This window comes from Hemiscyllium ocellatum, chromosome 3 (assembly GCF_020745735.1).
Source record: "Hemiscyllium ocellatum isolate sHemOce1 chromosome 3, sHemOce1.pat.X.cur, whole genome shotgun sequence".
Taxonomy (NCBI): Eukaryota; Metazoa; Chordata; class Chondrichthyes; order Orectolobiformes; family Hemiscylliidae; genus Hemiscyllium; species Hemiscyllium ocellatum.
The window spans coordinates 70,242,741-70,257,855 of record NC_083403.1 but is presented as its reverse complement, the minus strand read 5'-3'; the positions used below and the strand labels follow the sequence as shown (position 1 = coordinate 70,257,855).

The following is a 15,115-nucleotide window of genomic DNA, read 5'->3' as shown; positions in this document are numbered from 1 at the left end:
CTCTGTTCTCTCTTTTCAACGTTACTGGGTAAAACTACTTAGCTTACTAATATGAACTATCAAACTGGACTACAAATTAACTTTGGCAAATGTCACCTTCCGTAATTTCACTTCCAGTATTATTTTTGAGCTATTCCCATTATAAAACACATTGCTGTAATCTCCTGCTGTTCTGCCATCTCTTCATCTTTGTTTCCAAGGTAAACTCTTGCATTGTGCCATGGTGCCAGTTGTTACATCTAGTACTTCACACAAATGACGTGTCTTATGAGAGGTAGGGGCCAGGTTCACACTAGGGACGTGGGTTGCTGGAGTCAGGGAATTGCCTGACTGCATATGCCCTCCTTATTTAAAAGGCTATGATATGGCTTGATTTCTCTTAGTAGAGGCAACATCAAATTGGGCTTACTGACCCTGGAAATAATTGTAGTCAGTGAATGAGGCATGCAAGTGCCAAGCTAGGTTACTTACAAGGCCCAGTTCTCTGAAGCTTTGTATCAGTGCTGTTAAAACCAGCTATTCCCGCTAGCTCATACCCCTTCAGCCCTTAAAAACTCTCCATACCATATTCTAGATGACATGGTGGCTCAGTGGTTAGCACTGCTACCTCATAGTGCCAGCGACCCGTGTTTGATTCCACCCTTGGGCGACTGTCTGTGTGGGTTTCCTTCGGGTGCTCTGGTTTCCTCCCACAGTCCAAAGTTGTATAGGTTAGGTGGATTGACCATGCGAAATTGCCCAAGGTGGAGTAGCCATGAAACATGCAAGGTTACAGGAATAGGGTAGAGGAGTGGGTCTGGGTGGGATGTTGTATGGTCTCATGGGGCTGAGTGGCCTGCTTTCATACTGTAGGATTCTGTGATTCTGTATCCTTTCATAAATCTTCTATGGCCCTTCTATGTCCATTCAGCCAGTCAGAACGAATGAGTCATATTATAACCATGGAATAATATTGTAATGCTAAAGGAAACCAAAAAAAAACACTGATTCAAAAACTAAAAATTGCTGCTGTTCCTAAAGTTTTCTAAAAGTGTTGAATACAACGGATGATTATATTATGAGTAGCAGAAGCTTTAACCACTTCATAGTTCTCAATTTTAGCCAAATAAATATTTAGGCATTGTAAGAAGGGATCACAAGCGAAACCCTGATTATAGCCACACCAAAACTTAAATAGGGCACTTCTGTACTAGATACCTTGCTAAACTAATGCCTTGATAAGTCTTTAGAAGTTGGCCAACCATTTATAATGAGCAAGAATAGAGAGCCCTGATATCTGCCCATCTGATTCTGTTGAAAGCTAAATGTAATGCTGCTTTTCCTGATACCCTGTCCTCTGCGAACACATTGTGCAGACATTGTGCTTTTTCAATTAAGCAAAGCATGGGGGACAACTGTTCCCTGGTGCATATCCCATGGTAACAATCCGAGTCAACTGGCCATTTCTAAACATAATTGAAGGTTCCTTATGTATTCTCCATGGTGTCGCCTTGACCAATCAGTCAACTTCCAAATAATTAATTCTTTTCTTTTGTACATAGTTGTCTACTTAATAATTGAGTTGAGTACTTTCTTGATGACTCATGTCAGGGTAAATGTGTTGTAGTTCCCTGTTTTTCCCCTCTTCCTTTCTTAAATAACACTGTTACAATTTTGATTTTCTAATCTGTTGGGACTTATCCAGCATCTATGGAAATTTAGAAAATCATAGCCTCAGCATTGAATTTCACTGCAGCTTTCTTCTAGAATCTGAGAATGTAGTCCATTATGTCTTGGGAATTTGTCAGATTTTACTCCCCTAAGTTTTTGCAATAATGTTTCTACAATTTTCTTTAATTTCCTCAGTCGTTAACATTAAGGATTAGAATTTAACTTGTATTATCTATTGTGAAGACAGGGAACAAAAACATCTGTTTTTTGCCTCAGCTATAACCTCATTCCCTGTAATAATTCTCCTGTCTGTTATGTAAGTGACCAATGTGTAATTTTAACTATTTTCATTACTATATACTTATCAAAAGTGCTTACAATCTGCTTTTATACTTCTGGCTGGTTTGCTCTCATATTTTACTTTTTTCTTTATTATTAATAAATTCTCTCAGTCATCAAAATTGCTATTGCTCATTGCAACCTTACAAGCAAATAGGTATAGTCTAATTCTTGTCTTCATAGAACATTACAGTGCAATTTAGGTCCTTCGGCCCTCGATGGTTTCACAGGGTGGCGCAACAATCTGAACCTACACTATTCCATTCTCGTTCATATGCCTATCCAATAACAAGTTAAATGCCCATAAAGCTGGCAAGTCTACAACTGGTGCAGGCAGTCCATTTCATGCCCCTGCTACTCTCTGAGTAAAGAAACTACCTCTGACATCTGTCCTATATCTTTCACCCCTCAATTTGAAGCTATGCCCTCTCATGCTAGTCATCACCACCCTAATAAAAAAATGCCTCTCACTGTCCAATCTATGTAACCCTCTGATTATCTTATGAGTCTTAATTAAGTCACCTCTCAACCTCCTCTCTGACAAAAACAGCGTCAAGTCCCTTATCCTTTCCTCGTAAGACCTTCCCTCCATATCAGGCAACTTCCTAGTGAATCTCCTCTGAACCCTTTCCAAAGTTTCCACATCCTTCCTATAATGGAGTGACCAGAACTGCACACAATACTCCCAAGTGCAACCACACCAGAATTTTGTGTAGCTGCAGCATGACCTCCTGGTTCTGAAACTCAATCCCTTGTATTGCAAGCTAACAGATCGTATGCCGCCTTACTTCCTGTGCAAGCTTCAGAACAAACTCCCTTGCTGAGTTATTTTCTTCAGTTGAATTTATTTTTGTGGAAAGATGCAAATCATTTTTTAAAAATGTTTCCCCTTATTTGTTTATGGATGTAACTTTTGGTCTATTTACCCTATCAGCCTCAGCCAGTTCTTCCTTCATAGCTTTTGTTAAATTCATTGATTTGAGACTTGTTTGTAACTGATGAGCACATAGGACTTGTAGGACAGACCATGATTGTGAGTGATAATAGATTTATTAAGCAACACAAGTTAAACTATGCCATATTAAAAGTAGGCAGCAGCATATTCCCACTGTGTTTTCTGCAACTGTAGGGTGTCAGCTCAGTTGGCTTGGGATGCAAAGTGATGTCAACAGCATCGATTCAATTCTCATACTTGCTGAGGTTACCATTAAGGAGTCTCCTTCTCAACCTCTCCCCAGCCTGAGGTATGGTGCACCTCAGGTTAAACTATCACCAGACATCTCTCTGTAATGAGAGCACAGCCTGTGGTCTGGTAGGACTATGATGGTTTTACCTTCGCCCTTGCCTCTGGGATAGATGTGACACCATCTCTTAGAGTTCTGATGATTGATGATCTTTGATTCTGCTTCTGTCACTGTGCTTTATCTGAAAGTGTCTGATGTTTTATCCTTTTTTTCTCTCTCATAGTCTATTCTATTATGGTACAATTCAATCTGTTTCATGACTGGTTTAGTCTATTGTCATAATTTTGTTGCATTTCAATTCACAGACTCTCGCAGGTTTCTCTGTTCTTCTTAACATTCCTCCAAAGGTCACAAATCTGCATATCATTTCAAAACATTTTGCAAGATATAGAACCACATTTGCTTTACCAAGGCATTAATACACATAGTTAGACCTTTGATTCATTTCTCAACACAACGACTTGTTCCTTAAACTTCAATCCATTGTAAACCTCAATACCACATAATAGCTCAGCATAAAGTATTAGAGCATGTTTAAGCTTGTCAAATGATTCACAACTTTAGTCCTCATCACAGCATGTTTAACCACATTGTTCAACAACCACAGTTAGTTTAACCACTTTATTGAAGCTAGTTAAATCTTTATAATTTCCAATAGGAGGATAGAATAACTTTGCAGTTTGGCCTTGGCATAAACACGCAACTGACGTCGTAAAAAGTTGACTAGACCTTGCATTATCTAATTGGTTTTGTTTAAATTTAAAGTTTTTGTTTGTGAATCAACTTTTCTGCTATCTGTCTCATTACACAATGTATTGTTTGAGGATTTGTTGCAAAAGTGTTCTGTAAATTCCTCTTCTAGACAACCCTTGTCACGTTCAATTACATTGATCTACACAGTACAAAGATCACAACTCCCTGCCCCCCACAATTATTTGACTGCATTTCATGTGCTCTGCATTATTTGTTTTTAATGCTTTGCCCACCTGCCTTTGGACTATTTAAGGACTTTGAAGTCAATTAATGGCTATTTAAGGGCTTCTTTTAGTCACCATGGTATCTTAGTAGCAACTGCACATAATCAGACTGCCAGTTAAACCCTAGGGGGCTTGCAAGCAGGATTGAGGTGTGCGAGTGTGAAAGACTCTTTATCTGATTGGAAGCCCTCTTTAATGGAAATGCCTGAGGTGGGTCTGCTTCTGAGCAGTCCTCTGTATAATGGCAAAATCTGGGCAGAACTTGTCAACCTAGCAGAAGCGTATACACTGAGAGGGTCCCTATCTCCACCAAAAAAAACCTCTAACCAATTAGCTCAACTGGTAACATATTTTTCTAAGGTATCGGAACATTGTTTCAGTTCCTTCTCCAATTTTTGGTAACTCTTCAAGCTTTCAGGATTTGTAAAAATAATTACTTTCTGATTCATGAGTTTTTCTTCCATTCTAGTAATGTGCTCCAAATACTGGGCTTTGGGACTTCAACTTTGTTCCTTAATGATAAAGGTTGTGACAAAGTTTCAGTAAAATACCTGCCTGCATAATCAACTTCTATACACCCAAATCTCTGTTGTTACCAATGTATTCTAATATGAACTTTTAATGATTTCTAACAGGATTCTTTATTAGTCATTTTTTGAATGTAGATTTTTGTGTCAATAACATGAAACAGTGAGATGAGTCAGCTTTGGAACTCGATTGTATCTTTACGAAAGATAGTCTTCAAATTTGCTTGATGGACCTTATAGACTATGCTTTACACAAGCACCAATAAGCAAGCCACTTTGGATGGCTAAACATTTCACTTTTGAATGTAGAGTTATGGCTTAATTTTCAGTGATTGACAGTTTTTCATTAATGAGATCAAATCAAAAAAAGCGAACAAAGACTTGTGTGATTCTAAGTTTAAACATAATGCAAACTAATGAGCACAACATTTAAATATCTGAATTAGGAACCAGAGTAGGCCATTCAGCCCTTCAGGCTGACTTTACCTTTCATGGCTTATCTGATTGTAACTCAAATCTACATGCCTGCATACCCCTGATAAACTGTTACATCCTTATTTCACAAGAATCTGTCCACTGCTGCCTTAAAAATATTCAAGGACTCTGTTTTTAGTGTCTGTTTAGAAAGAAAGTTCCAGAGATTGTCAAGAGAAAAAAAAATCCCCGGATCGCTCTTTTAAATCGGCAACCTCTGATTTTTAAACAGTGATTCCTCATCCTAGATTTTCCCATAAGGGAAAAAACACCATCTCCACAACTACCTGTCAAGACTCCTCAGGATCTTTGGTGTTTCAGTTAAACTCCAGTGAATTCAAGCCTCGTTTGTCTAACGTTTCCTCAGAAGTCAATTTGCTAATTCCAAGTTTTAGCTTAGTAAACCTTCTCTCAACTGTCTCCAATGTATTTATATTTTTACTTAAAAAGGTTGATTAATAATGTGCACTGTACTCCAAATGCAGGCCCATCAGTCCCCTATATAACTGAAGCATAAGTTTCCTGTTTCTGTTTTCAATTCCATTCGTGACAAGTAAAAACATTCTATACGCTTTCCTAGTGACTTGCTGTGCCTGCAGGGTAAAAACAAGGACTGCAGATGCTGGCAACCAGAGTCTAGATTAGAGTGGTGCTGGAAAAGCACAGCAGGTCAGGTACTATCTGAGGAGCAGGAAAATCAACGGTTCGGCTCTATTCCTGATGAAGGGCTTTTGACCAAATCTTCAATTTTCCTCCCCCTCGGATGCTGCCTGACCTGCTATGCTTTTCCAACACCATTCTAATCTAAACCCTTGCTGTACCTGCATACTAACCTTTTACAGTTCATGCATGAGGACACCCAAACCTATGTTTGAGAACTCTGCAGTCTCTCACCATCTAAACAAGGTGATAATTTCCATTCTACTGTACAAAATGGCCAATTCACATTTTCAAACATTATATTCCATTTTCCACATCTTTGTCCACTCAGTTACCGTCACTCCCTGTAGCTTCTTTATGTCCTCTTGACAAATGACTTTCCTAACTATCTGTGTTCAGAAAATGTGATAACTATATATTTTATCCCCTAAGTCATGATATAAAGTCCAAAGAGTTTATGTCCCGGCACCAATACCTGTGGCACACCACTCGTTCCTCTTGCTGATCTGACAAAGATCCATTTATGTCTAATTTCTGCTTCCTGTTGCCATCTAATCTTCTATCCGTGCCAATACACTACCCCGCCTTGCACCATGAGCATTTATCTTCTTATTAGTGGTAGCTTATCAATTGCATTCTGTAAAAATAAGTATATTACATCCACAGGTTCCCCTCTGTCCACAACATTGTTACTTTCTCACAGAACTCCAATAACTCGTGAAACATGATTTTCCTTTCACAGTGCTATGCTGACGCTGCCTGATTACAGTAAACTTATTCAAATGCCCTGCTGTAGCTTCTTTGTAATAGCTTCTAGCATTTTCCCTTCTGATAGATAGATAGATAGATATTAAGCTAACTAGTCTGTAGCTTTCTGCTCTCTGTTTCTCCCCTCCCCTACCCCCGCATTTGAATAAAAAAGTCACTTTCACCATCGTGCACTCTGGGACCACTCCTGAAACTAAGGAATTTCAGAAAATTAAAACCAACATAAATATGTACATGTTACATCAAATTGCTCATCTTTTCAAATTGTATCAAGTGAGTTTTTGATTCATTAGTCATACTGATTTGCAATTAAGATTTGCTAATGGAAATCCCTACTTGGCAAGCTTGCAAGGGCATCTAGATTGTCCGTTAATCAAGTAAAGTAAGTGATTCATGGAAAACAGTTAGAAACAATTGGCTATTGCATTTCATAGCTGTTGATTAGTGCAAAATAGATGGCTTGAAACAAAACCTACTTCCCCAAATCAGAGTTAAAAAAGAAATAAATATTAAGTCTTAGTGTATCAAAACAAAAGCATGTATCGCAAATGTTGGAAGTTGGATGAATACATGCAGCAAGTCAGGCATCTACCACAGACAGTGAAATCAGAAAGCCCTTCCAGTGCAGAGCCAGGGGGAAAAAAAGGACGTCCAAGCCAAGACTGGTTAATTGTTTTGCTGAATACTTCCATATAATACGTATAAGTGCCACACTTCTCGAGTCACTAGCTGTTTCACTTCTCCGGATCATTCCCACTCTGTCTCCTGCTGTTGTAATGAATCTTAATAGAAGATTGAGGAGCAGCACTTGTCCCTTGATTCGGTGCTTTACAGTCTTCTGGGCTCAGCATTGTGTTCAACAATGACAAATCATAACTTGTGTTTCTGTTTTCTGAGAAAACAGGTACTGAAACTGGTTCTGATGTAGTTTACACCTCTTCTGGACACTTTCTTCCTCCTCCATCCTACTGCTCCTGCTATTTGCCTTGCACTTCCATCTTATCATGGGGGCTTCCCTTTTGTTTTTTCCCTTTCATGTGCTTTGGAGCCTCCTATTAAGCGCAGTTGTTCGTGACTTCTGGAACTTATTTGGTTCTGTTCCTGCTGCGTCTGGTTGCCAGTTCCGTTTGTTCATTGTAGTGACCAGTATATTGGGTCCAGGTCTATGTGCTTGTTAATGGACTCGGTGGACTCCATGCTTCTAGAAATTGTCTGTCCTCTGTTTAGCTTGTCCTAGGAGGGATGTGTTGTCCCAGTCGAATTTGTGGTCTTTGTCATCTGTGTTTATGGCTACCAGGTACACCCGGTTGTGGCGTTCAGTGGCTAGTTGATGTTCATGGATGTGGATTGCTGGTTGTCTGCCTTTTGCCCAGTATGGTGTTGCATGCAATCTATGGAATCTTGTAAATTACTCATCATGTGCAAGACAAAAGTATCGGGTCTTTAGTCCTGGTGAGTTGTTGTCTGAGCGTGACTATTGGTTTCTGAGCTGTCATGAATCCAGTAGTCAGAGAAGTCTGGCTGTCAATTCCAAGATGTTCTTTATTTAAGTTAGCATGGCTAGTGAGTTTGGTCATGGCATATCTTTGTCACGTTGTTTGTCTGTTAGCCATCTGCGGATGAAGTTACGAGGATACCCGGTCTCAGTGAAGACTCGGTAGAGGTGTTCTTCTTCTTCACTTCGTAGGCTGGGAGTGCTGCAGTAGCCCTTTAGTAACTCGGACAACAACTCACTACGACAAAAGATCCTATATCCATTATGTGCAAGACAAATGTAAATTACAAGATACCTTGCAAAGACTGCACGCAACACTATCGGGCAAACAGGCAGACAACTAGCAATCCGCATCCACAAACGCCAACTATCCACTAAATGCCATGCACACAGTAAACAAGGACCACAAATTTGACTCAGACAACACAACGATCATAGGATAAGCTAAACAGAGGACAGACAGAGAATTTCTAGAAGCATGGCACTCATCCATGGATTCCATTAACTAACACATAGACCTGGTCCCAATATACCAGCCACTACATGAACAACCGGAAATAGCAGAAACGGAACCAAATAAATTCCAGAAGACACAGTACAGCAGCTCTTCACAGGAGGATTCAAAGCTCTGAAGATGTCACCTAGAGAGGGGATGAAATGTCTGCAAATCAACTTCACTGCTCAGTGAACATCCCCACAACCATGACATCCGGCATCCCAGCCACAAGTTGTTACACAAACTGTAAATGAAAATGTTAAATTCAATGTCAAATCAAATTCAGCAAAGAAAAGGAAAAGAGTGAAAGAAAAATAGCATCAAAAGAGAGAGAGATATAATATTTAAAATCTGATTGAAGATTTGTAGCTCGGGTATCCACAGCAGAACCACAACAGATATAATATTTTTTTTAAATTGATTTGATTTGCCTTCTCTGATATCCAACATCTAGATCTGAAGTAATACTGCTCCATATTTTAAAAGTTACTTTTTAGTGCCAGCGAGCTTGGTTGGCAGCGAAAAAGACTTATCGTGTCATTTAAAAAATACTTTCACACTCGAATGGATGTCTGAACTCTTCCTAGTATGTGTTTAATGTGTAAATATCCCTTAAGTGCCACAGATTGCATCCCATTCCATGCTGAATTTCTCTTTTAGATATTAGTCACTTCTGGGAGATGGTTGTTACTGGCTGGTCAGCATTTATTGCCCATTAGAATGTGATGGTGGTCTGCCGCCTTGAACAGCTGCAGTCCATGTGCTGTGGATAGACCTAGAATGCTATTAGGGAGGCAATTCCAAGGTTTTGACCACATTTGCTCATCTCCAATCCACATGCAGTATAGATCTGCACTTTAATGCTACACTCTGGAGTTCACCAACATAGTTGAATGCAGTGCTGTTGCAAGGACATTCGTGCTTAACAGCAGACAGAATTCCCGTTTATCGTAGTTGCTGAGCTGTTGTCATATTTTGGTTACCTTGTATTTTGTTCTCGTTTTTGCACAAATTCTATCTGACATTGTTTTCGGCTGGTACCAATATTGCACAGCTTCTAGGGAAGGACAACTGTTAAAAAAAAACGTCATATGTTCATACATTTTCAAAAGTAAACACAAGTTGGCATTAAACTGTAATGTTAAGGCTTTGCTTACACTTTAAGTCTTTTGCTTAATAATGGAGTTACAATGTTTGTTTTTGTAAATATATGATAGTATATATCCAGGATGAAATGCACGTACTGTGGGCAGATATTTCTGAAGAGTTATGCTGTTGGATCTTGAACATTTCAATCTCCTTAACTGTACTTCTGACTTTAGTCTGAGACTAGAAACAAAGTGAAATTCCAGGCATTAAGTGGGCAAGCAGGCTTGTCTCATTAGTCTCATAGAAATGTGATCACTGTTTTGCTGTTAAAACAATATGCTAGATTTAGATTGGTATTGGCTGGATATGAAAACAGGGAAACAGTGAAATTAGTGGTTCTTGTATCTCACGGCTATAACTGTTTGGATTACCTGAAAAATAATTCTTCAAGCCAGTTGCACTAAAACGATAAATGCTAACTAATGTGTAATTGGCCAAAAGGAAGGCTGTGGGGATATTGTATTAGGAACTATGCCAATAACAGAACAGGAGTCTATTTACCTTACTGGGGCAGAGCTTGTTTCTCAATGGGGCTGCTTTCTTTAATTGCATCTCGGGTGGCGGCATCAGAAGACAAGCCAGAACCTGTCTATCAATGTCCAGTATCAGAGGAGATGCAGGACTGGTGCAGCGTGACCATCTCCAGCTCAGAGGCTGTGGCACTGAAGCAACAGCACCAGTGGCAGTAGAAAAGGAGTACATTGCCAGCACCCTGGGGATGATGTCAGACGGTGGTGACTGGAGGAGCAGAGAGGATGAAGTCTACAGAGAGGGAAAGATGAACTTTTGTAGTTGTTTCAGTTTTAGCAATTGCAACTTAAAATTAAATTATTCAGTATCTTACAATTTATTAAGTAATTTATTTTTTAATCCCTGATGGCACCAGAGCATGGTGATATTATCCACTTTTCACTGTGTTTCAGTGCAAGTAACAACATTAAATCAATCAAATTCCAGATCTTTGCACTTTCTCGGTTTCTTTTTCATATGCTCATCTAATTCACTTTTAGTTAATTTATTCACTGCCTTTATAGCTATATATTTCATGCCACTGTTTCTATGGAAAATGTCCCCTTGCTTTATTTTTGTTCTCTGTGGCTAATGTAGTTAATTCTTCATGTCCCTCTGAAATAGCCCAGCAAACCACTCCGTTCAGGGCCAGTTAGGAATGGACAACAAATTCTGCCTTGCTGGCAATGCCCCATTTCATGAAAGCATTAGAAAAGAAAATTCTTGGTCTATGCTTCCTCAAAACAATGGAGACCACTACTTATTCCTTCACAATGTCCTAGGTCCGCGCTTTGAGTTTTGAACAGCAGTGCATACCTTTCAGTCCTCCTTACCTCCCTGTACCTGCAAGTCCAGCCACATCCTACTTATGTTGTTTCCTGGGTAGCAACACCGGGTGCAAGAATAAATGAAACATTTAAAATTGTTCAGAAACTTACTACTTATTTGTGCTGATGGCACACTTCAGGCATGTCTTCACCTTGTGATATTGATGGTGGGGTTGCTTAATGAAATTGTGCCTCACCACTAGGCTTCACCAACCTACTTTTTGTACCCAGCAAAGCAAATTCTTGCTACAGTCCATTTAGAAAATGAAGAATTATTATAGGGAATACATTTGTTCATAGACACTTAAACATTGAGCTGCGTGAAGATTGACGGAGGCCTGGAAAGCCAGAATGTTCCTTGCCTTGTCTCTACAATCACAAAGGATGTGTCCACATGGTGTCCATCAGGCGACCACCACCACCTCTTGTCCTCCCCACCAATCCTAAACAATAAAAAGAGTTTCTAGTAAGTGGGCATTTGGAATCATAATCCCTTTTGAACACATTTTTTAAATCCTTAAGACCATGCTCCAACCTGCACAAAAGCCAGCATTATTTTTTTCTAAAATACTTGGAATGGACACTAAAGTAGAAAATTAGAGAAACTGTCAATGGCTTGACGTTGGGCAACCTTGCCCTACTTATCTTTTTTTTGAAAGAGTGATGAGTAGGGAATCTCTTATCTGTTGTTATACGAAACAAGAGTACACATGCTAAATACCTACTTGAAAATATAAAAGTACTCTTTTAAAGGCAGGTGCTGTGAGCCAATAACTTCTGTAAATTGCTACTTTTGTAAGATTCTTAAACCCCTCTTGTGAGCAAACCTTTGTGCAACCCTGATTTTGCAATAGTTCTCCTGGCATTTTTATTTACCGTAAACATTGATTGGAGTGCAGGGTTCTCTGATTATGATCCAAGCATTTGTTGCCTGATGTTGGCAGTGGATTATTGTCACTTAACCTGCATAAAACATACTGCCAGCAGCTTCAAAGTTTTCTCAATATCCTTCCCACAAAGAAATAATTCATACTGTTTTTTTTTATCTGTAGGGAAAACGTTAAGGCTGTACTCCAGTGGAATTATCTTTTGAGATATAGGAAAGTATGGCTCCAGAGATATCCTTCTGATCTGTGAGCCTTCTCACATCATAAACCATGTACAATTTTCCTGCTGAACTCCACCAAACTTATTTAATCGTTTGAAGTGTTCAGTGAAATTTCATTCTGAGCCCCTAAGGTAATCAAGTGAAACTCAGAGTTATCAATCTGACATTACAACCTACATTATTCAGCCTCTCTCCATAGGTGACATTTCCACTCTCCCAAGAACATGGAAATCAATTCATTCCATAGAGTACCATTGCCTGTGTCCTTATTGATTTTAAGCAATGTTTTTGCTCTGATATTTGTCTGACATTAACTCCTTCTGAAAGAGTTTGTTTCCTGTAAAATGTATTCCAATCTGTGTTTGTGTTTTTCTGTGGGGTGGTGCCACAAACCGAAAATGCTGATGTGGAATCAAATCTGACGAAAACATCACAAATCCTCTTTAGATACTTAAAATTCTGACTTTATTTAGCTTTTTACCTTTTTAAAATTATTTTGCCAGGGTCTGAGCATCTGAGATAATGCAGCTGCCATCATTCCCAGAGTCCCTTTTTGAAGTCTTTCAGCTTTTCAGTCTCATTGATCTCACAACCATTTCAGGTCAGGCAAACAGCTGTGCATTGTATTACATTCATCAGTGTTAAGTTTCATTTACAGTCTGGCTTGTAATTGCATCATATAGAAGTAGTTGGGCACTAATCTGTAGCCCTCTGTATCCAAGTCACTGTATCTCAGTAACTAAGCAACAGTACTATCCTAGGGTCAAAAGAATTGCTTTATCCAGCTTTTAATTTATTTTTCACTTCTGAACATCAATACCAGCTCTTAAAGTTTTGCTGGAAATTTTGTAAAGTAGCAAATGTTGGGAAGGGTATTCAAAATTTCTGATCATTTTGCTGGTATCATAGAGTCATAGAGATGTACAGCATGGAAACAGACCCTTCGGTCCAACCCAGTCTAGTCCCATCTGCCAGCACCCAGTCCATATCCCTCCAAACCCTTCCTATTTATACACCCATCCAAATGCCTTTTAAATGTTGCAATTGTACCAGCCACCACCACTTCCTCTGGCAGCTCATTCCATACACGTACCACCCTCTGCATGTAAAAGTTGTCCCTTAGGTCTCTTTTATATCTTTTGCCTCTTGCCCTAAACCTATGCCCTCTAGTTCTGGACTCCCCAACCCTGGGAAAAGACTTTGCCTATTTACTCTATCCATGCCTCTCATAATTTTGTAAACCTCTATATGGTCACCCCTCAGCCTCCGACGCTCCAGGGAAAACAGCCCTAGCCTGTTCAGCCTCCCCTTGTAGCTCAAATCCTCCAACCCTGGCAGCATCCTTGTAAACTTTTCTGAACCCTGTCATTATAAATAAACTCAATTTTGTAATAAGGTTCTCATAATTTATTTCAGAAGCCTGACAGTTTGTGTTTTTTATTCTTTTGTTGGATGTGAATGTCACTAGCAAGTTTAGAACTTGTTTCCTAACCTTGATTGCCTTTGAGAAAGTGGATGTGAGCCACTGTCATGAACACCGCAGTCCATCCGGGGCAGGTAAATTCACTGTGCTGTTAGAAACGTGGGAACACAGGGACAGGAAGAGGCAATTCAACTCTGTTAGCCTGCACTGCTTTCAATAAGATCGTGACTGATCTGTGCCCTAACTTCATATTCCTCCCTTGGACCTATATCCCTTGAATTATCCTAGCTTAATAAAAAGAAATTGTCAATCTCAGATTTAAATTTAATAATTAAATTAGCATCGATCACCGTTTGAGGAAAAGAGTTCCAAACTTTCACCATTCTTTGCTTCATAACATCTCACCTGAATGTCCTGGCACAAATTCTTAGTTTATGCCCCTGATTCTAGAACCTTCAGCTAGTGGAAATAGTTTATCTTTATCTGTCCTGTCTTTCATTGTTAGTAGCTGAAAATGTGTTGCTGGTTAAAGCACAGTAGGTTAGGCAGCATCCAAGGAACAGGAAATTCGACGTTTCGGGCATAAGTCCTTCATCAGGAATGAGGAGTGTGCGCCAAGCAATAGCCTGCTTGGCACACTCTCCTCATTCCTGATGAAGGGCTTATGCCCGAAACGTTGAATTTCCTGTTCCTTGGATGCTGCCTAACCTGCTGTGCTTTAACCAGCAACACATTTTCAGCTGTGATCTCCAGCATCTGCAGACCTCATTTTTTACCCTTTCATTGTTAGTATCCTGAAGACCTCAAATAGATCACTCTTTAACCTTGTAAATTCTAGAGAATAAAGGCCTAATTCGTCTAACCTCTTCTCACAACTTCATTCCCATGAAGGAGAACATACAGGTAGGTTCTAGATTCTGCTTTTATTAGAGTTGGCAGTGGTCACAAGTTTGGAAGGTGCTGCCAAAACAGCTTAGGTCAGTTGCTGCAGTGCAACTTACATTATACAGCATTATCACTGTGTCGTGAGATGGAGAGTGAAAGCTTAAGGTCATGGATGGGTTGTTGATCAAGTGAATTGCTTTGGATGGTGTTGAGCTGCTGGAGTGTCATTGGAGCTGCAATCAACCAGGAGAAAGGAGAGCATTCTATCACGTGCCTAACTTATTCATTGTGGCCAACCTTTGGAGAGTCAAAGGTGATTTATTTTCCATAGAATTCTTAGCTTCTGACCTATTCCTGTAGCCACAGTATTTATGTGGCAGAGCCATTTCAGTTTCTGGTCAATAGGCAAGCCCAAGAACATGAATGATGTGAGGGTGTTCAGCAATGTTAAAGCCATTTGATGCCATTGTTGACCTGTCTAAAAGCATGTCCCAGGCATGTGTCAGTGGTATCGAGTAACAATCTTGAGATACAAATTACCATTGAACATCACGATGCTTTATTACACTAAAAGCAATTTACA

The 15,115-nt window shown here is 39.5% G+C and overlaps 1 protein-coding gene across 1 annotated transcript in view; it reads left to right on the top strand.

Annotated features, from left to right (window-relative positions):
* The window catches only part of man1a1 (mannosidase, alpha, class 1A, member 1), a 468,823-nt gene that overhangs the window by 335,423 nt on the left and 118,285 nt on the right, over positions 1-15,115 (top strand). The gene's annotated exons all lie outside the window — the stretch shown is intronic.